The 21,724-nt window shown below is 38.7% G+C and overlaps 1 long non-coding RNA gene across 1 annotated transcript in view; it reads right to left on the bottom strand.

The window, feature by feature from the left end:
- LOC139871774 (uncharacterized) overlaps positions 1-19,544 on the bottom strand; it is a 34,418-nt gene extending 14,874 nt beyond the window's left edge. Inside the window, exon 1 of the long non-coding RNA XR_011766770.1 lies at positions 19,407-19,544. This is a non-coding gene — a long non-coding RNA (uncharacterized lncRNA). The remainder of the gene's footprint in view (positions 1-19,406) is intronic.
- Between the last annotated feature and the right edge of the window lie 2,180 nt (positions 19,545-21,724).

Raw genomic sequence — 21,724 nt, 5'->3', positions numbered from 1 at the left:
TGTCGAGTATACTTGCATACGTGGAGCGTCTTTTTGACTACTTTTAAATTGTGTCGCACGTGTTTCATACAAACTTTAAACATTGTTATGTACTTGTTATGGAAACTACTTTTGTAAACTTTGAAACATCCTTATTTATGAAATGAATGCGACAGATTTTTTTGTCGGTCAAACTTTGTTATAAAGACTTACGACCATGTAATGGGACCATACGTAGATGACGCCGTCATTTGACGATTTGTCGGGGTCGCTACATGGTCAAAGTTGGGAGAATTCGTCATTCATTCGGAAGCATAAATATAGTTCGACAATAATCGAAGATGTGTCCCTGGTATGGTGGTTGTCAGTACTTTCGGAGTTTTCAGATGTCCAAACATGAAAGGATGAAGTCATGTACATGGCACATGGTGGTAATTAGGTTGATCGAGTCTAACCACCATCACGTGTCATTAGAACTTTGGCATGAATTACCGTAATATAACCACGTTGATCGAGTGTCGTTATATTACGCTAACTCATACCTCCATTCCCACATCACTCTATAGATTCAAGTTCGTGTAATCGTGAAGTTTAAAATAAACAAAGTGTAACGACGTCTCTAACGTGACTCGTATTGAATCGAAAGAATTAGTGCATCTATAAAGAAGCGTTCCCCGAGGGAAGTGTATAAATGATTGTTCACGTCAATGTGGTTCGAGTCAGACAATAAGGTATTCAGGTATGAAAAGAGTAACGAGTCATGATAACGAGTAGCACGCAACCGTAGTGATAAATGTTGATGACGATACTCACCTAGAGTAGTGATGGTAGTAACACCAAAAAGTAGATAGTAAGAAACACCAGTGGGAAACCGATAGTAAGTTGAAACGGTGGCAAATAACAATCCGGGAGACAGAGTTCTCGAACAAGTGTGACTAATGAAGTCGTCGTCATCCATACGTGTATGAATCATGAATTTACGTGTGTTACCAAAAAGTGGCGGAATACGAGTTCGTATGATGAAGGTTGGGTACCATTAAAAAGTTTGCCTAAGAATGATTCAAGTATAATGCACAAGTAGTCAAGTAAGTGCTATCTATAGCAAATGTATGTCAGAATGCAAATGCTAACTATCCGGTTGTAGTCTAGACTCACTAATGCGTCCTAACGACTCTGTTAGACACACTAATGCACGTCCTAGTTCCCTACAACCAACGCTCTGATACCACTTGTAACGACCCGACCAAAATCGTTATTGACGGCGCCGTTAACTTAGGTCCCGTTGCGTGGTCGTAGTCCCTATATGAGACTCGTTTGACCAAAATTATGTCGCATTCATTTGAAAGGTACAAGACTTGCAAGTTTAGTTCACAAAACCGTTCGACAACAAGTCTAAGTTTACAAAAGTCATAAAGTATAAATGAAATAACTTGCGACATAATTAGTTTAAAAACACAGTTGCTATAAATAGCGTAAGTATGTAAACAAAAGTTTGAATCCAAAAGTGCTATCCCTAGCGTATGCATGCATGGTTGACTCCAATCAAGTAATCAAAGAGTGCGGAAGCATGTATCAAGTAGCCAAGTATGAACCTGAGAAAACATGTAGAAAACTGTCAACGAAAAACGTTGGTGAGATCATAAATGTATTTGTAAAAGTATGTTTTTAAATCACAAGGTTTAGTATCAAAGCGTATACATCTACAAAGATGTGTTTGTATCAAAGCGTATACATCTCGAAAGATGTTGTTTGTAAACCATAAGATTTAGTATAAAGTGAATATCAAGCGTATACATCGCAAAAGATGTTGTCTGTATCACGAGCACCCAATTACCAAAACTTAACTGAATCTTACCTCTGCATAATAGTGTTAGAACCTACACTATACACCGAAAATACGTTTCATCCGTCAGACGAGGGTTCGTCAAACCCGTATGGCCACACAACATAAATTGTAACAACCCAAACCAACACCCGACAAAACCTTGTGAAAATACGAAATAAAAAAAATTTCTGTTGCAGACCATCGGCGCGCCGCGCCATATGGCCCGCGCGCCGCGCCATATCTGGCTGTCCCCGGGACTTTTTAACCGCGAAAAGGTTGACTAGTTCCCGGCACTTTTAGACAAAACGCTTTTTACCATACTACCAAATATGTAAAACTAACATGTTTCAAACATAAAATTAAAGTTTTACAAGCGGGGCCCACATCGGCCGTTTTACGAGTTTAATACAAATGTACGAGTTTCGACCACCAAAAGTTTAAGTTCCAAACTACACAATGAGCATGGCGTTTGGGATTAAACTACCCAACTATCGGTCAAACTCCAAGAGCTACTAAAGCCAAAAGCGTCCCCTAGCATCAAGCGGGATCTCTAGTCCAAAACGATGCCCTTACCCTTGTCCAAAACCGAACCTATAAAATGGTAAACAACGAGAGGGTAAGCAAAGCTTAGTGAATGCAATAATTATACGAATACATATATAATTATACCTACTTGCATACACTTACACAACCCCAAACATGCTAGCGAACAACATTAGCTTATCGTCGCAATATCAAGCTATAAATCTCCAATACCACAAGCTAGCATAACAACCGCATATAAATATAACTCGAATAATATAATATGCTTACAACACAAATAACCATGGTCGACCAATAGTACAAGGGAACGGCGCTCGCGAAAACGCCATCGGTGTTCATAACATCCGTTAGGGCACTTAACACCTCGCACCACTAACCCCTAGGGTGGCACCTTAACACCTCGGCACTTCACCCCGAGTGGCATCTTAACACCTCGATGCTTCACTCATTATTTTACGGAGTGGTGTCTTAACACCTCGACACTACACTCCTAGGTGGCATCTTAACACCTCGATGCTACACCCGAGTGGCATCTTAACACCTCGATGCTACACTCTTCACGTGAAACGTGGTGTCTTAACACCTCGACACTACACCTTTCACGCTACAACAAATAGATACATTATATACATACGCATATAATTATTCCACTCACCTCGAAGTCTTCGTGTAAGATAACCGCACTTGCAACGTCAATGTAACGTACCTAATCCATTTTAGCACATAATCAATTCACAACTCAAGTCGGTCAAGCAACTCACTTAACAATCTAGAGTCTTTTGACCCTAAGTGCAATCCCGACCCATTTTGCACCTTTAACCCTAATAATGGGTTAACTTCACCAAAAACCCTAACTTTAGGCAATTAAGGTATTAACACACTTTTAACCACGAAGTTAACTCGTTTTCATACATGCAAGGCCACTTAGGTCATTAAAGACCCATTTGACCCATTTCAAGGTCAACACACCCATTTGGGTCATCCAAACCCAAATAACACCCATTCACATATCATTAAGGTGTTCTAGTACATAAACTAACCAATTTAGGTTCATAATCTAATTTAACACTTTGAAAACCCTAATTGGTCATCCTTGAGTCTTCATGACCCAAATTCACCCAAAACCCCCAAATTACTAGCAAGTGGGTTTTGTGTGCATCACTAACCCAAACCCTAACCCTTAATGCAATTAAATTAAGAATCTAGGTTTTAGGACTTACCAACACAATCACTACGTAGCTAGCGACTAGATGAACGACTTTAGAACTCGCACTAAGACCCGATTCAACCTCCTTCAAGCTCTAATGAAGCTTTCTCACTCAAGGATGCACTCTCTCACTAGAAATTGAATTTGAGAGGATAAGGTTGTTGGAAGTGGAGTGAATGAAGCTCCAAAACTGATCCAAGGTATTAAATTCGGGCTCCAAAGTGAATTGACCAAAATGCCCTCCAATTGTCTAATAAAAAGGAAAAGAGGATTCTGTCACAGACAGATGGCGCGGCGCGCCACTAGGCCGCGCGACGCGCAACCCTCCCAGTCCAGCTTCTTTTGCCTTTTAAAATATATACAATCAAACCCCGATCCAAGTACCGCACAATACACTTATATACACATATGTACACTACGAACACTCGGGTCTTACAACTCTCCCCCACTTATTCGGATTGCGTCCTCGCAATCCAAGCCGCATGACACGAGGGAAGGTAAACCAACACGAACTCTTCGGGTTCCCAAGTGAACTCGGAACCTTTACTTCGTCGCCATTGAACCTTGAAAGTTTTCACCTCTTTATTTCTCAACATTTTCACCTTCTCGTCAAGGATAGCAATCGGTTCCTCGACATATTCTAACTTGTTGTTTAGCTCGATCTCGTCTAAAGGCATCCATGAGGAATCATCCGCAAGACACTTACGGAGGTGGGAAACATGAAATGTATTATGGATCCCCGCAAGCTCTTCGGGTAATTCCAATCGATATGCAACTTCACCAACACGAGCTAAAACCTTGAATGGCCCAATAAACCGAGGAGCTAACTTTCCCCGTTTTCGAAATCGAATAATACCCTTCCATGGCGAAACTTTAAGCATCACCATGTCGCCTTCTTGAAATTCGATCGTTCGCCTACGTTTGTCGGCATACGACTTTTGCCTATCTTGAGCCTTCTTCAAATGTTCCCGAATAATATCAATCTTGTTGTTCGTCTCCAAAACCAAAACGGTACTCCCGATCTCTCGTTGACCCACTTCTCCCCAACAAACGGGAGTTCGACATCTACGCCCATAGAGCATCTCGTACGGTGGCATCCCGATACTAGTATGATAACTATTATTGTAAGAGAATTCCACCAAAGGCAAATGCTCGTCCCAACTACCACCAAAATCAATAATGCACGTCCGTAACATATCTTCTAGAGTTTGGTTCGTACGTTCAGTTTGACCGTCCGTTTGAGGATGATACGCCGTGCTCAACTTCAATTGCGTACCCATATCTTCATGAAACTTTTCCCAAAATCGAGATGTAAAACGGGTATCTCGGTCCGAGATAATAGATATAGGAACCCCATGACGAGCGACCACTTCCTTGATAAACAACTTAGCCAAGGTCTCCGACGATATCGCTTCTTTAATGGGAAGAAACAAAGCGCTTTTTGTCAATCGATCAACTATAACCCAAATCGAATCGAATTGGGTTCTCACCGTTTTAGGTAACTTTGTAATGAAATCCATGGTAATGTGCTCCCATTTCCATTTCGGGATTTCTAACGGCTGTAATTTACCATACGGTTTTTGGTGTTCGGCTTTTACTTGCAAACACGTGACGCATTGCTCAACATACTTCACAACATCACGCTTCATGCCCGGCCACCAATAATCTTTCTTCAAGTCAAGGTACATTTTCGTCGCGCCCGGATGAATGGAATATTTTGACTTATGTGCTTCATCAAGTAGCACCCGTCGGTAATCACCCATCTTAGGCACCCACACCCTTCCTTGAAAGGACAACAACCCACGCGGACCCATAGTAATAAACTCCGATTGGCCCACGATTCGTTCCGTATGCTTGTTGTGAACATAAGCCTCTATTTGGATCTCACCAAGCTTTTCAAGAAAATCATTGGTAATAATCAAACGTAACGACCCCACTTTTATCGCCGGATGTTGACTCTTTCGACTCAACGCATCCGCGACCACATTCGCCTTACCCGGATGATAAAGTATTTCACAATCGTAGTCTTTCACCACATCCATCCACCTACGTTGGCGATAATTCAAATCTCGTTGATTAAAGAGATGTTTCAAACTCTTATGATCCGAATAAATCGTACACTTGACACCATACAAGTAATGGCGCCAAATTTTTAACGCATGCACTACCGCTGCCAACTCAAGATCATGAGTCGGATACCTCGTTTCATGTTCCTTTAATTGTCGAGAGGCATAAGCGATGACCTTACCTCTTTGCATTAGAACACACCCGAGACCATTTAAGGAAGCATCACAATAAACCACCATGTCTTCAACACCTTCCGGCAACACTAACACCGGAGCTTGACATAACTTCTCTTTTAACAATTGAAAAGCAATTTCTTGCTCGTTCTCCCAATTGAACCTAGCATTCTTTCTTGTCAACTTCGTCAATGGAGAAGAAATCTTAGAAAAGTCTTGGATAAACCGACGATAATAACCGGCCAATCCGAGAAAACTTCGGATTTCCGTAGGCGTAGTCGGTCGTCCCCAACTCTTCACCGTTTTGATCTTCCCCGGATCTACTTGAATACCGTTTTCGTTCACGATATGACCAAGGAATTGAACTTCCCTTAGCCAAAATTCACATTTGGAGAACTTTGCATACAACTTCTCCCTTCGTAGCGTCTTCAATACTTCACGCAAATGATGTTCATGTTCGTTCATACTTTTCGAGTAGACTAGTATGTCGTCAATGAACACTATTACCGACTTGTCCAACATAGGTTGGCACACTCGGTTCATAAGATCCATGAATGCCGCCGGTGCATTCGTAAGACCAAAGGGCATAACTACAAACTCATAATGCCCGTAACGCGTTCGAAAAGCCGTTTTTTCTATGTCTTCCTCACGGACCCGCATTTGGTGATAGCCGGACCGTAGGTCGATCTTAGAGAAATACGTTTCACCTTGAAGTTGATCAAATAAATCGTCAATCCTAGGTAATGGATAACGATTCTTGATCGTCACTTTATTCAACTCACGGTAATCAATGCACATACGCATACTACCATCTTTCTTCTTCACAAATAACACCGGAGCGCCCCATGGCGAAGCACTCGGTCGAATAAAACCCTTCTCGAGCAACTCTTGGGTTTGATTTAACAACTCTTGCATTTCCGTTGGTGCTAAACGATAAGGAGTTTTAGCAATGGGAGTAGCTCCCGGAACCAACTCAATACGAAACTCAACTTGTCTTTCCGCCGGAACACCCGGTAATTCGTCCGGAAAGACGTCTTCGAATTCACTAACAACCGGAATTTCACGAATAGGTGGTGGCTCATTGCAAGTATCAACAACATGAGCAAGGAAAGCCATGCCACCGGTAACAACAAAACGACGTGCCCGTGCAAAAGTGCATATCGGCACCGGTCTCCTTCGCTTATCACCATGAATAATTAACTCTCCCCCACTTAGGGTCTTCACACGAATAAACTTATCATGGCATGCAATATCGGCTCTATAATGATCGAGCCAATCCATACCAATGACAATATCAAAGTCGCCCAAGGTCATTGGAATAAGATCAATTTTAAAGGTTTCAGCACCAAAAACAACATCACAATTTTCACACACATCAACCACTAGCACCGTCTTGCCGTCCGCTATTTCGACTTCTATCGGACGACTTAACTTAGCTAACGGTCTATTAAGTTTAGGTACAAATTTAGGAGACAAAAACGACAAATTTGCACCGCTATCGAAAAGAATCCTTGCCGGATTAAAATTAACCATGTAAGTACCTGGGACAACTTCGCGCGATTGTTTGGCTTCATCATTAGTCATCAAATAGTTGCGACCCCTAGCCGTACCCGCCGTCTTCTCTAAACTCTTAACATTATCGTTGCGCAAATCGGGACACTCCGGCTTCTTATGCCCTTCTTTACCGCAATTAAAACAAGTGAGCTTGTTTCCGGGAGATGGTTTTGGACAATCACGAGCCATATGACCCGTTTGCCCACAATTATAGCACGTAAAAGTAAAACCACCGGAAGCGCCCTTCCTCACGCTATTGACACTTTCGGAACTTTTCTTGTTCTTTTTGTTCGAAAAGTTTGAATAGCTCGAACCTTCACTTTTTCTCTTGCCAAAAGTAAAACCACTCTTTCTTAAGATGAGCGACTCGAAACCTTTGGCCATGTCAAACAACTCATCAAAGCTTTTCACTACGTTCACACTAATCTTATCTTGATAGTTGTCATTCAAGGTTCGATAGAAATCTTCCTTCAACATTTTATCATTCCCGACGTACTCCGGACAAAATTGGGTCTTGGACAAAAACACGGATTTGAGAGTGTTCAAATCCATCGACCCTTGCCTCAAAGAACGTAACTCGTCCTTAAGCCTAGTAAGATCGGCCGAAGTTCGGTATTCCTTGAAAAATTCGGACTTGAATTCATCCCAAGTGAATTCCATGCATTGCTCTTCACCATAAACTTGGAGCTTTGCGTCCCACCACAACTTGGCATCGCCCCTCAACATACTACACCCGTACCTTGTCCTCTTATCGAGAGGACATTCACAAGTACGGAAGGCCCCCTCCATATCGGAGATCCAACGGGCGCTCTTAAGAGGATCTCTTTCACCATCAAAAGAGGGAGGTTGAGAGTCCTTGAAATTCTTATAGAAAAAGTCCCGTCTTCCCACATTATCTTCGCGAAGAACGGCCTTAACTTGCTCCTTTACCACATTGACTAATTGCTCGTCAATCGTATCTAGGAACATCTTCTTAACGTCCTCGAGAAAAGCTTCATGATGCCTTTTCAAAATGGCCTCAACCTTGGCCGTAAACTCGATTTCTTCACTAGTGCCTCCGCCGTTGATATCATGCCCGTTTCTCATCTTCATTCTATAAGACGGAATAGATTAAACAACGAGACGAAAAGGATTTAACACATAAGTATATACATATACACCACACTACCCCATCTTGCTCAACAATCGTCGTACATCGCTTGTTTGACACGATTTGAACCCGTAACAATGGTAGCTAATCATTGTTACGCGAGCACGTCGCATTAACTTGCTAGTACAACGTCCATCTCGCTCGATGCTCGCTAAACACACATAACAAATAGCACATGATTAGTTTACATAAACCTATGCACAAACCAATCCCGATCCGACCCAAAGTCCTACAAGTCCCGCATAAACGCGCACACAAAAAGTCTAAGTCTAGGCGCCTATCTCAAGTCACCTAAATCCCTTAGACCATGCTCTGATACCACTTGTAACAACCCAAACCAACACCCGACAAAACCTTGTGAAAATACGAAATAAAAAAAAATTTCTGTTGCAGACCATCGGCGCGCCGCGCCATATGGCCCGCGCGCCGCGCCATATCTGGCTGTCCCCGGGACTTTTTAACCGCGAAAAGATTGACTAGTTCCCGGCACTTTTAGACAAAACGCTTTTTACCATACTACCAAATATGTAAAACTAACATGTTTCAAACATAAAATTAAAGTTTTACAAGCGGGGCCCACATCAGCCGTTTTACGAGTTTAATACAAATGTACGAGTTTCGACCACCAAAAGTTTAAGTTCCAAACTACACAATGAGTATGGCGTTTGGGATTAAACTACCCAACTATCGGTCAAACTCCAAGAGCTACTAAAGCCAAAAGCGTCCCCTAGCATCAAGCGGGATCTCTAGTCCAAAACGATGCCCTTACCCTTGTCCAAAACCGAACCTATAAAATGGTAAACAACGAGAGGGTAAGCAAAGCTTAGTGAATGCAATAATTATACGAATACATATATAATTATACCTACTTGCATACACTTACACAACCCCAAACATGCTAGCGAACAACATTAGCTTATCGTCACAATATCAAGCTATAAATCTCCAATACCACAAGCTAGCATAACAACCGCATATAAATATAACTCGAATAATATAATATGCTTACAACACAAATAACCATGGTCGACCAATAGTACAAGGGAACGGCGCTCGCGAAAACGCCATCGGTGTTCATAACATCCGTTAGGGCACTTAACACCTCGCACCACTAACCCCTAGGGTGGCACCTTAACACCTCGGCACTTCACCCCGAGTGGCATCTTAACACCTCGATGCTTCACTCATTATTTTACGGAGTGGTGTCTTAACACCTCGACACTACACTCCTAGGTGGCATCTTAACACCTCGATGCTACACCCGAGTGGCATCTTAACACCTCGATGCTACACTCTTCACGTGAAACGTGGTGTCTTAACACCTCGACACTACACCTTTCACGCTACAACAAATAGATACATTATATACATACGCATATAATTATTCCACTCACCTCGAAGTCTTCGTGTAAGATAACCGCACTTGCAACGTCAATGTAACGTACCTAATCCATTTTAGCACATAATCAATTCACAACTCAAGTCGGTCAAGCAACTCACTTAACAATCTAGAGTCTTTTGACCCTAAGTGCAATCCCGACCCATTTTGCACCTTTAACCCTAATAATGGGTTAACTTCACCAAAAACCCTAACTTTAGGCAATTAAGGTATTAACACACTTTTAACCACGAAGTTAACTCGTTTTCATACATGCAAGGCCACTTAGGTCATTAAAGACCCATTTGACCCATTTCAAGGTCAACACACCCATTTGGGTCATCCAAACCCAAATAACACCCATTCACATATCATTAAGGTGTTCTAGTACATAAACTAACCAATTTAGGTTCATAATCTAATTTAACACTTTGAAAACCCTAATTGGTCATCCTTGAGTCTTCATGACCCAAATTCACCCAAAACTCCCAAATTACTAGCAAGTGGGTTTTGTGTGCATCACTAACCCAAACCCTAACCCTTAATGCAATTAAATTAAGAATCTAGGTTTTAGGACTTACCAACACAATCACTACGTAGCTAGCGACTAGATGAACGACTTTAGAACTCACACTAAGACCCGATTCAACCTCCTTCAAGCTCTAATGAAGCTTTCTCACTCAAGGATGCACTCTCTCACTAGAAATTGAATTTGAGAGGATAAGGTTGTTGGAAGTGGAGTGAATGAAGCTCCAAAACTGATCCAAGGTATTAAATTCGGGCTCCAAAGTGAATTGACCAAAATGCCCTCCAATTGTCTAATAAAAAGGAAAAGAGGATTCTGTCACAGACAGATGGCGCGGCGCGCCACTAGGCCGCGCGGCGCGCAACCCTCCCAGTCCAGCTTCTTTTGCCTTTTAAAATATATACAATCAAACCCCGATCCAAGTACCGCACAATACACTTATATACACATATGTACACTACGAACACTCGGGTCTTACATAAATTCTCGCTCACACCCTACAAGTGTAACTAATGGTAATTGAACTTGAGGATTTTTGTTCTAACTCGTATGTATCTTTGCTCTTGTATTCGTATTTGTGTTCAAAGTATGAAAGTATAAACCGTATAAAATGTATATAAAGTATATGTTTCTCAGCCCACGATTTAAAGTATAAAAGTATTTGCAAAGGTGGGACTATGATCTCACCTCGAGTGCACGAGTATAAATGTACTTCACAAAGTAAACGCGTGCATGAAAGTTGTTTAGCCTTGACCTAAACAAGTAAGTTGTGTCAATTAACCGGTTACGACACAAGGTCGGGTGAAATGTGTTCAATTAGTCCTATGGCTCGTTACGACTCGATTAAATATAGCATGTGAATCAATTTGTCAAGTTTCATACAAGAATCACGTATAAAAGCATGTTAGAACGATTGCATAAAAGTTTGGTTAAGTTTGACTAAAAGTCAAACTTGGTCAAAGTCAACGAAAAAGTCAACACGTTCGGGTCGGGTCCCGGACTATTTTTCTATGCTAGTTATTCATATACAAGTATATTAGAACAAGTTTCATGTGAATCGGAGGTCGATAGCTAGTCAAACATTTCACGTGAAAAGGGACATAATGAGCAGAATCTGGCCAGGCCAGTTCGCGCGCCGCGCGGGGATGGGGCGCGCCGCGCCACCATCTGGGCAGACCCTTTTCTGTTTTTCAAAGTATGCGCGAACCAAAACTCTTTCCAACCCAATTCTTGACCCGCAAACACCCAAAACATGTGTCTTATATCATCGGAAAGGTATTTTTACAAGGAATACAACTAAACACAATTCATCAATCACAAACATCATTTACAATAGCCGAAATCTCATTAAGTGATCAATAAAAGTCCATTTTCAAAGTTTCAAGTTCATCAATCGCATTTTAAGTTTCGGGAATCCAATTCACACATATGATATTCCGTTTTGAAGGTAATGAAGCATACATTACTACTAAACACTAACAATTAACATTTCATGACATTCAAGCATCAAAAGTTCATGTCAAGAACTATCAAACCCTAGTCAAACATCACAAAATCCTTAATCGGGTTTTTGAAGTTTTCTTAATCAACCTACACATCAAAATGTAGCTAATGATACTAGTAACACAATTAAAACATGAACTTTAACAATTAAACAACTTTTAATCATCCAAAATCAAAGATTAAGCTAACCCACTTCAAAAGTTCAAACTAGTTACTCAAATCAACAAATCGAGCAAACAAAACATATATTCATGCTAGACACGAGCCACAGACACTAACTAACACAATTTCAAGTCAAAAACACGAATTTATAGAAATCTAGAGTTTTTAGAAAGTTACCCAAAATCAATGAAGTTAGTATCAAATCGTAGAGGATGATGAGAGGATCAAGAATATGTAGTTTGTTTTGATATTTGCTTGCTAAATCGAAATTAGATGATGAATCTTTTGTTTGAAGGTTGAGAGAAAAGATGGAAGTAATGAAGATGGTGGAGATGAAAATGAATGGAGGAGGATGGAGTTGACTAGTTGACCTAGTCAACTAGTTTGGCTCTTTGGCGAGTTTAGTCCCTCAAGTTTGTAGTCGGGTGCGGGAATTAACCGATCGAATATTTTAAAAACGCTCGTGTAAACGGGTGACGTTAAAATTAAATAACGAGGGATATTATTTAAAAAAAAAAAGACGGTGTTAAAATAAATTTAACGGAAAAACGCGGGATGTTACACCTATGCTGACTCCTTTGCGCTGCTGGTCCTTCTGCTGACTTTTGCGCTGCTGGTCCTTTTGCTGACTTTTGCGCTGCTGGTCCTTAAGAGGCAGTAGCAAGAAAACACTTAACACAATTTTGAGTGATTACGGAAGAATTATTCCTGGACCCACTTTTACTTTAATAGTGGAAGGAATAATACTTGTTTATTATAAAGTAATCACTCATGCTTTGATAGTTGTAAAATATAATATTTGTTTATTGTAAAAGTAACAACTTTTACTTTAATGATGGAAGTGATAATATTTGTTTATAGAAATATTCTTCCTGTAACCACTTTTGAATATTATAGAAGATATTTTTATTAATCAATCGGCCAATTGATTTTAATAAAAGACTCTTTCATGATTAAGGGTGTATATAAATATATTAACCAATATGCATGAGAGGAGACACAAGTTACGAACACCAAAATATTCTTCTGCAAAAGGAATTCTTGTTTCTGCCAAAACAAGAATTTAATCTCTGTCTTATCCCAAAGTGATATTCGTGTAACCCAGGCTATAAGGGTCGAATAATTACTTTCGGAAAGTGATACCACGATTCAGTGATTTATCCGGCTATCGATTATTTTACCCTACACGAAAGAATTTAATAAAACCTCCAACAATCGAAAGTAATTATTCGTTATAATCGATGGCGGCTACGATGAAACACATGACGGCGAATTTCTCCAAACTTGATAAGTTTGAGGGAATTGATTTTAGGAGATGGCAAAAGAAGATGCACTTCTTTCTGAGCAGCATGAGTGTGGTGTACGTACTCAGCACACCAATTCCTGAAGATCATGGTGATGATGCCACTATTGAACAAATTCGAAAAGGTGCAAGTGGGAGAACGATGACTACATCGCTAGAGGTTTAATCCTCAATGGCATGGCTGATTCCCTTTTTGATATTTACCTAAATGTTGAATCTTCTAAAGAACTATGGGACTGTTTAGAAACCAAGTATATGTCTGAGGATGCTTCTAGTAAAAAGTTCCTTGTGAGTAATTTTAATAATTACAAGATGGTCGATTCTAGACCGGTCTTGGAACAATACAATGAGCTCATTCGTATACTTGGTCAATTCACACAACATAAGATGAACATGGATGAGTCTATTCAAGTCTCAAGCATAATTGATAAACTACCTCCATCTTGGAAAGAATTTAAACATTCTTTGAAACATAAGAAGGAGGAGTTAACTCTTGTTGAGTTGGGTAGTCATCTGCGTATTGAGGAATCCCTCAGGTTGCAGGATAATGACAAGCCAAAGAGCAACGAAGTTGCTGGTATGTCTGTTGTCAATATGGTGGAACATAAAAAGTTCACTAGTAATAATGACAAAAAGGGAAAACGTAAACATCAAGGTTATAACAAGGCTGATCCGAACAAGAAGTCTAAATTGACTTGTTGGAAGTGTGGTAAAACTGGACACATGCAAAAGGATTGCAAGGTTATTTTTGGTAATAATAATGCCAAAGGATCTAGCACAAGCGGTTCGGGAAATGGTTTAAACAACCACAACTCGAAAGGTCAGAATATATTTAATAATTCAAATGAGAATTATTATGTTTCATATATATCTGAGGCTTATTTTGTGCAGGATGATGATGTCGCGTGGTGGGTTGACTCGGGAGCCACCACCCATGTATGCAAGGATAGATTTTGGTTCAAGACTTACGAGTCCGTGACTGATGGATCAATTCTTCATATGGGAAATGAGTCAACAACCTCTGTTCATGGACGTGGAAGTGTGGATTTGTGTTTTAGTTCTGGAAAAACTATTTGTTTGTTTGATGTTTTGCATGTACCACAAATAAGAAAAAATTTGGTTTCCAGTAGTGTGTTAAATTGTTGTGGTTATAAACAAGTGATTGAATCTGATAAGTTTGTTTTGTCAAAACATGGTATGTTTGTTGGTTTTGGTTATTTATGCAATAGAATGTTTAGACTTAACATTAATCACTTGAATGTTAATTTTGCTTTTATATCTACTTCTAGCATAAATAATTCTACACTTTGGCATGCTAGACTAGGACATATACACTTTAAAAGAATGCAAGATATGTCTAAAGATGGATTAATACCGGCTTTTGACATGAACAATGAAAAGTGTAAAACGTTTATGTTAACAAAGATCACTAAGAAACCATTTCAAAATGTACATCGTGATACTGAAATTTTGAAATTAATACATAGTGATTTATGTGATTTGCATGCTACTCCTACTTTAGGGAACAAGAAATATTTTGTGACTTTTATTGATGATGCTTCTAGATTTTGCTATGTTTATTTGTTACATACTAAGGATGAAGCATTAGATAAATTTAAAATATTTAAAACTGAAGTAGAATTACAACAAAAGGCTTTGATTAAAAGACTTAGAACAGATAGGGGAGGTGAATACATTGACCAATCGTATTTCCAATCCGTTGGCATTATCCATGAGACCACAGCTCCTTATACTCCACAACAAAATGGTATATCTGAAAGGAAGAATAGGGTCCTTAAGGAAATGGTTAATTCCATGTTATCCTATTCGGGTTTAAGTGAAGGATTTTGGGGGGAAGCTATGTTAACAGCTTGTTATTTGCTTAATAGAGTTCCTAACAAAAGAAACAAGATTACACCTTATGAACTTTGGAATAAAAGGAAACCTAACTTGAATTATCTTCGGGTATGGGGCTGTAGGGCGGTTGTAAGACTACCTGATCCCAAGAAGAAAAGTTTAGGTGAAAGAGGTATAGATTGCATATTTGTTGGATATGTTGAACATTCCAAGGCATATAGGTTCTATGTAATAGAGCCTAATGAGTTTGTCTCAATCAATTCTGTGATTGATTCAAGGGATGCAATCTTTGATGAAAATCGATTTTCATCTATACCTAGACCAAAGGATATGATTCCAAGTAACAATGGAATCAATAAGGATTGTAATGATGAAGTCTCTGAAAAGGCTGTTGATCAGTCACTTGAGCTTCGGAAAAGCAAAAGAAAAAGGAAACCTAAATCATTTGGACCAGATTTTCAACTATACTTAGTTGAAGGTTCTAGGGATGATGTTTCTACCCAATATTCGTATTGTTTCAATGTTGATGATGATCCTAAAACATATGATGAAGCAATGAGGTCTCAGGATGTTGCATTCTGGAAAGAGGCAATTAATGATGAGATAGATTCTATCATGGGCAATAACACTTGGGTGTTAGCTGATCTACCTCCTGGTTGCAAACCTTTGGGTTGCAAATGGATTTTCAAAAAGAAGATGAAGGTGGATGGAACTATTGAAAAGTTCAAGGCAAGGTTAGTCATTCAAGGCTTTAGACAAAAGTCTGGAATTGACTATTTTGATACTTATGCTCCCGTGGCACGTATCACTACCATTAGACTGCTGATTGCTTTGGCTACGATTCACAATCTAGTTATTCACCAGATGGATGTGAAGACAGCATTCTTGAATGGTGAATTGGATGAGGAGGTTTATATGAACCAACCTCAGGGCTTTGTCATGCCAGGAAATGAAGGCAAGGTGTGCAAACTTGTGAAATCCTTATATGGTTTGAAACAAGCACCTAAGCAATGGCATCAAAAGTTTGATGAAGTGATTTTATCTAGTAGTTTTAAATTAAACCAAGCAGATAAATGTGTATATAGTAAATTTGATGATTCTGGTAAAGGAGTTATAATTTGTCTATATGTTGATGACATGTTAATCTTTGGGACTGACCAAAGTCAGATTGATTTAACAAAAGAATTTTTGTCATCAAAATTCTCCATGAAAGATATGGGGGAGGCTGACGTTATCCTTGGCATTAGGATCAAACGTGAAAGCAAAGGAATTTCGATTTGTCAATCTCATTATATTGAGAAGGTGTTGAAAAAGTTCAATTGCTTTGAATGTAATCCTGTGAGTACCCCTGTTGATCCAAGTGAGAAGCTTATGCCTAATCAAGGTGAAGCTGTATCACAACTTGAGTATTCTCAGGTGATTGGCTGTTTGATGTACGCCATGACTTGTACAAGGCCGGATATTGCTTTTGCTGTGGGAAAACTGAGTAGATATACTAGTAATCCTAGTACTCATCACTGGCAAGCAATTAGGCGGGTACTGAAGTACTTGAAGAAAACTATGGACTATAGTTTATCTTATAATGGGTTTCCTTCGGTAATAGAAGGATATTCTGATGCGAGTTGGATAACCAATATTGAAGATCATTCTTCAACGAGTGGTTGGGTGTTCTTGCTTGGGGGAGGTGCTATTTCATGGGCTTCTAAGAACCAGACATGTATTACCAACTCAACGATGGAATCTGAGTTTGTTGCTTTAGCTGCTGCTGGTAAAGAAGCAGAATGGCTTAGAAACTTGATCCATGAGATACCATTATGGCCTAAACCTATAGCACCCATGTCTATCCATTGTGATAGTGCTGCGACATTGGCAAAGGCTTATAGCCAGATGTACAATGGAAAGTCTAGACACTTAGGTGTCAGACATAGCATGATTCGTGAACTCATCATGAATGGGGTGATTTCTATAGTGTTCGTGAGGTCACAACAGAATTTAGCTGATCACTTGACGAAGGGATTGGCAAGAGACTTGGTGAACAAGTCTGCTGTGGGGATGGGTTTAAAGTCCACATAAATTTCTAATTATAAGATACCCAATTCCCTTCTGATGAAAATTAGAAGTTGAATTCAATGTGGAAGGCTTATACTTAGAAATTTGGAGTACAAAATTTTTGTATCATCCCAAGGTAAGGTATGTACTCGGACCTGTTGAATGTGAGGATGAAGTTTAGCTTCTTAATGGTTTATTTGAAAAAGTGCAATAGCAGGTGCATGACTGAAATGAACTACCTTTGTGAATGTGAAGTTTTGCCGCTTCAACAAAGCTTGGACTTTTGCTTTAGATACATTCATGAATGGATATGGACACATGGCTTGTAAAGTGTCAGGATAGCTTTAGAGTATTTGAAAACTTATGTGTATGTTATTTTCAGTTATTCAAATGGGTTGAAGGGTTCAATTCTTAGAACACCCCGATTCTCGAATATTTGGAATGTGTAATGTACTAAGGTGAAAATTCAATCTTCAAGATATTTTCATTTATGCATGAGTTTTGTTTTAATTTGTTTAATTCTCATGAAACGAATTGCACTAAATTGGGGAGGATTGTTGGAAATTTAGTGTAATTGTGGGTTTTAATCTACACTTGTAAATGGGTTTGGAGGTACGGAGTGTACACCCATTAAGTGATAGATTACCCGGACCTAAAAGTGGTTTTCCATTATTTACTATCATGACTTGGTCTACCTGAAATTTGACTAAGTGTTTTCAGTACTAAGTTTTCTTAGTAAGCTGAAATTTGGCTAAGTGTTTTGTACTGGTTGTTCTGCATTGCTGGTCGGTCCTTGTGCTGGTTGTTCTGCATTGCTGGTCCCTGTACTGGTTGTTCTGAGCAGCTGGTCCCTGTGCTGGTTGTTCTGCGCAGCTGGTCCCTGTGCTGGTTGTTCTGCGCAGCTGGTCCTGTTTGCTGGTTCCTCTGCGCTGCTGGTCCTGTTTGCTGGTTCCTCTGCGCTGCTGGTCCTGTTTGCTGACTTTTGCGCTGCTGGTCCCTATGCTGACTCCTTTGCGCTGCTGGTCCTTCTGCTGACTTTTGCGCTGTTGGTCCTTTTGCTGACTTTTGCGCTGCTAGTCCTTAAGAGGCAGTAGCAAGAAAACACTTAACACAATTTTGAGTGATTACGGAAGAATTATTCCTGGACCCACTTTTACTTTAATAGTGGAAGGAATAATACTTGTTTATTATAAAGTAATCACTCATGCTTTGATAGTTGTAAAATATAATATTTGTTTATTGTAAAAGTAACAACTTTTACTTTAATGATGGAAGTGATAATATTTGTTTATAGAAATATTCTTCCTGTAACCACTTTTGAATATTATAGAAGATACTTTTATTAATCAATCGGCCAATTGATTTTAATAAAAGACTCTTTCATGATTAAGGGTGTATATAAATATATTAACCAATATGCATGAGAGGAGACACAAGTTACGAACACCAAAATATTCTTCTGCAAAAGGAATTCTTGTTTCTGCCAAAACAAGAATTTAATCTCTGTCTTATCCCAAAGTGATATTCGTGTAACTCAGGCTATAAGGGTCGAATAATTACTTTCGGAAAGTGATACCACAATTCAGTGATTTATCCGGCTATCGATTATTTTACCATACACGAAAGAATTTAATAAAATCTCCAACACATTCCTTGTTTCTTACTATTTCAATTGGGCAAAAAAACGTTCACACGATTTTTAGAAATATATACATCCTTCATTTTATTAGATACACTAAATTCTTAGCTTTGTTTAGCTCATACTTTAATTTAGAACCATTCGGAATACAAATACAAAACATGATCAATTGATCATCATATCATATCGTAGGCTGAATTTCACAAATTCAAATAGTTATACTAGTACGAACAAAAGTATAAGTTCAAAATAAACCCTAGAACGCATGTTAACCACCCACAATATTATGTTTAATCATAATATGTAAACATAAATGAAGATTAAGTTATTGAATAAATTCCTAGAACATCAGATTACAGTTAACCACAACATATTACAGTAATTTATTAATACACATCGATCTATTGTACAGAAAATAGCATATTACGGAGTGAATTTTTATAAATGAATTAAGAAATGAAAAAAGAGGTAGAGAGATCTGAGGAACGAACCAGCAGCGAATGATTGTAGAGAAATTAAAGAAAACAATAATAATAAAAACCGGAACGATGTTCGAAGCGAGATCTCAGTCATCTATTAGTTAGTTAGTTGATGATGCTAAAATCAATGCAAAAATTGCAGAGCGTTTTTAACGGAATTTGGGATACAAATGTTTTCGCTGTTATAATTCAGTAGGCTTATAACTACCTTTAGTGGTTTGATTCTTGATGTTATAATTCAGTAGGCTTATAACTACCTTTAGTGATTTGATTCTTGATTTAGAATACTAATAATGAAGTGTAAGAACAAAGATGATAATGGAGAGAAAGAAAGAAACACTTTGTAAGTGTGAGAAATGGTGCAAGTTTAATGCTTGCATTCATGAGTATTTATAGCCTAAAATCTCAATATAAAAATACATACTTTGTGTACCAAAATTGACTATATGTATACACCAAAATTGACTATCCATATCTATATTATTATTATTATTATAACACTCCCCCTTGGATAGCAATTTTATTTTGTTGAAGATCAACTATAAATTACTGCCTCGTTAAAAACCTTGCTAAAGAAAACCCAGTGGGAAAAAACTTTAGCTAAGGGAAAAAGAGTGCAGCATGGAGTTGACTCCCCCTCAAGTAGACATCGCTTCAGCTGTTACATCTTTTGAACATGTCTCATGCCAATGTTATGAACGTGTGTTCTGAAAATAGCAGTTGGAAGTGCTTTCGTGAAAAGATCAGCAGAGTTTTTGCTAGATTGCACATATCTCATTTCAATCTGGTTGTCCTTAATGAGATTTTGAGTGTATGAGAAGAATCTAGGTGGTATGTGTTTTGTTCGGTCACTTTTGATATACCCTTCTTTCATCTGTGCTATGCAAGCTGCATTATCTTCATAGATAGTTGTTGGACTTTTATCGCGTTCTAGTCCACAAGAATCAGTAATGAGTTGTGTCATTGATCTCAACCAAAAACATTCCCGAGTAGCTTCATGTAATGCAATCACTTCGGCATGATTTGACGATGTAGCAACAAGTGTTTGTTTTTGAGAACGCCATGATATTGCAGTACCTCCATTTAGGAATACATATCCAGTTTGAGATTTAGCTTTATGTGGATCAGATAAATAACCTGCATCTGCATAACCAACCAAATCTTGTTTTGATTCGTTAGAATAAAATAATCCTAAATCAGTAGTTCCTCGAAGGTATCGAAATATGTGTTTGATCCCATTCCAGTGTCTTTTGGTAGGAGCAGAGCTGAACCTTGCCAACAAATTAACTGCAAAAGAAATGTCAGGTCTTGTACAATTTGTAAGATACATAAGAGCTCCAATTGCACTAAGATATGGTACTTCTGGTCCAAGAATGTCTTCTTGATCTTCACATGGACGAAATGGATCAGCTTCAACATTGAGTGATCTAACAACCATAGGAGTACTTAATGGTTTTGCCTTGTCCATATTGAAACGTTTCAAAATCTTTTCAGTATATGTTGTTTGATGTACAAGTAAACCATTAGGCATATGCTCAATTTGTAAACCAAGGCAATACTTGGTTTTTCCGAGATCTTTCATTTCAAATTCTTTCTTTAGAAGTTGAATGGCTTCATGGATCTCTTTATTTGTACCTATGATGTTAAGATCATCAACATAAACAGCTATGATCACATATCCGGATGTTGTTTTCTTAATGAAAACACAAGGGCAAGTAAGATTATTTGTATACCCTTTGCTTATCAAGTAATCACTTAATCGGTTATACCACATACGTCCCGATTGTTTTAACCCATATAAAGATCTTTGTAATTTAATCGAATACATTTCTTTGGGTTTTGCATTTGATGCTTCTGGTACCTTAAATCCTTCAGGTATCTTCATATATATATCACTATCAAGTGATCCATATAGATAAGCAGTCACAACATCCATGAGATGCATTTCTAAATTTTTAGAAACTGCCAGACTGATTAAGTACCTAAAAGTAATTGCATCCATAACAGGAGAATAAGTTTCTTCATAATCAATTCCCGGTCTTTGAGAAAAACCTTGAGCTACAAGTCTAGCTTTATACCTTGTAACTTCATTTTTCTCATTTCTTTTTCGGACAAAAATCCTTCTGTATCCTACAGGTTTCACATCTTTAGGAGTGAGAATGATGGATCCGAAAACTTTTCTTTTATTGAGTGATTCTAATTCAGCTCGTATTGCTTCTTTCCATTGAGCCCAATCATGTCTATTTTGACATTCAACCATAGATGTTGGTTCTGGATCATCATCATTATTCATGATGTCATACGCAACATTAAATGAAAATTTCTCATCA

This window comes from Rutidosis leptorrhynchoides, chromosome 10, assembly GCF_046630445.1.
Source record: "Rutidosis leptorrhynchoides isolate AG116_Rl617_1_P2 chromosome 10, CSIRO_AGI_Rlap_v1, whole genome shotgun sequence".
Taxonomy (NCBI): Eukaryota; Viridiplantae; Streptophyta; class Magnoliopsida; order Asterales; family Asteraceae; genus Rutidosis; species Rutidosis leptorrhynchoides.
This window is presented reverse-complemented; position numbering and strand designations above follow the sequence as displayed.